The sequence below is a fragment of the Mus caroli genome, chromosome 3 (genome assembly GCF_900094665.2).
Source record: "Mus caroli chromosome 3, CAROLI_EIJ_v1.1, whole genome shotgun sequence".
Taxonomy (NCBI): domain Eukaryota; kingdom Metazoa; phylum Chordata; class Mammalia; order Rodentia; family Muridae; genus Mus; species Mus caroli.
In genome coordinates, this window is record NC_034572.1 from 102228932 (window position 1) to 102231108 (window position 2177).

At 49.2% G+C, this 2177-nt stretch overlaps 1 pseudogene; it reads left to right on the top strand.

Moving 5' to 3' along the window:
• Positions 1–531: 531 nt before the first annotated feature.
• LOC110291902 lies at positions 532–1607 on the top strand (annotated as a pseudogene).
• The last annotated feature ends 570 nt before the right edge of the window (positions 1608–2177 follow it).

Here is a 2177-nt window from a genome sequence, read left to right on the forward strand (position 1 = left end):
AAAGCAAGACCCTCAGCTGTCCCTAAATGCAGGACCTGGCCCAGGCTCCGGACATGCGTTTGTATATGACAGGGTGGCTCAAATGACCTTTCAGGTTACCCTGAGATATATAGTAGTATATCCTTCACAAGTAGTGTATGCCCTGTAGTATTATCTTCACAAGGTCAATGTCCTCCCAGGAACACTGTCCCACCTGTTTACTTTCTTCTTTGCAGACAACCAAGAGGCTTGATGGAAGGGGAGACTAAAATGAGTTTAAAAGTCAAAGGCCAAGGCTGTTGCTCTGCAGAACATATATTTTGGGATTAAGTCATCCTTTACTGGGACTACGGGGTATGAAGGCACCATATCATGTCACTCACATAGGAGCTGTGCAGTGAGGTTGCAGGGGACAAGCAGAGGCCATCTCATCCTAAAACATTAGAGAAACCACATGTTCTGCAGGTCTCGGTGAGGTTGCACAAAAAATGACCACATCACTGGGGCTTTAGCAGCAGTTTGGTGGGAACTACAGGGACATATTTTGCAAGTATGAATGAGGCACATCAGCAGATTGTCATGCACTGTGGGAACTAGAGAAGGAGGAGTGGGAGAAAGCAGATGGAATCCATACTGTCCAGGACAAGGATTCAGAGGGCCTGGGAAGGGAGTCAGAGCCCTGGAGCCCTTCAGAAGACAGAATCGCTCTGCAGACAGGGATACGGGCTAGGACAGCAAGTCCTCAATACAGGGTCCCCAGAGTCCGAGATCATCACCTCTTTGAATGAGAAAGGTCCCTGAATGGCAGCAGGGAACCGTGGGGACTGGAGACATGGAGAGATCTGAAGCTAGGAGTCACAGCCAGTGCTGTCCTGGAGAATTTAATTCCAGTGTTATCACCGATCCTCTGGTTGTCTCTGTGCACTGTCACAAGTTCACAGTGCAGCCAGCCCTAGTGTCTTAAAAGGACACTGTACAGGAAAAAAAATCTAAATGTGCTGGAGGAAATTTGGCTTATAACCTGTAGAGTGACATCTGAGATGGATTCTGTAGTTTCTTCCAGGCCAATGGGTGACATTCAACATGGTCCATGCAAAACCACAGAATTCTATAAATAATGGCTTTAAAATTTTTAAAATTCAGGGGGTGGTGGTAAAGAAGGGGCCGGCCTTCGAGTGACAGCGGCGCAAGCCACCACAGGCTCGGGAGTAAAAAGTCCCTCGAAATTTCCGACTGTTGGAAGAGTTGGAAGAAGGACAGAAAGGAGTAGGCGATGGCACAGTTAGCTGGGGTCTGGAGGACGATAAGGACATGACACTTACAAGATGGACAGGCATGATAATTGGGCCTCCACGAACAATCTATGAAAACTGAATATATAGCCTTAAGATAGAGTGTGGGCCTAAGTACCCAGAGGCACCCCCCGTCTGTAAAATTTGTAACAAGAGTCAATATGAGCAGCATGAACAGTTCGAATGGAGTGGTGGATCCAAGAGCCACGGCAGTGCTGGCAAAGTAGCAGAACTCCCACAGCATCAGTCATCCTGTAGGATCTGTGGCGCCCGATGATACCAAAAGAGAACATGAAGCTGCCACAGCCGCTGGAAGGACAGTGTTACAGCAATTAGTCACCAAGGCCCCTGCCTCCCTTCCTCATCCAACCCAAGTCTTCATTTTCCACAGTAGTGAATTTTGTAGATACATCTGTAGGCCTCAAAGTACTGGAGAGGAAGCTCCACTCAGCCTTCATCCTGAGACACTGTTCTGATACTAACTTCTCATCCATTTGAAATACCTAAGTTGTGCTGTGTAACATCAACTGTCGAGTGTAACCGCTGTCTGCCTGGTTGAAAGACTGGGATCAAGAAGGTGCTGTAATCCGTTTCCTGTGGGAGCGGTGGGCACAGCTAACGCAACTGTGAACAGACACGTCACACAATCACCTGCTGCTGGCCCTTGGCCTGGGTCTGCCTTTGCCCTCCCCGCCCTCTGCCACAGCTATGTGGTGGCCCTTAGACTAGATGGGAAGGCTTCAGGTAGCAGTTGTGGGACTGACTACTGCTGGGCTTGGGGCGCTGCACCCTGCGTTCTTAAGTCTTAAGTGATGCCCCATCCAAGCCATGGTCCCCACTCCTCCACTCCCACCCTTGGCCAAAGCTTAGATTGTAACCCTCCCTTCCCTCTGAAATTGGCCGTGG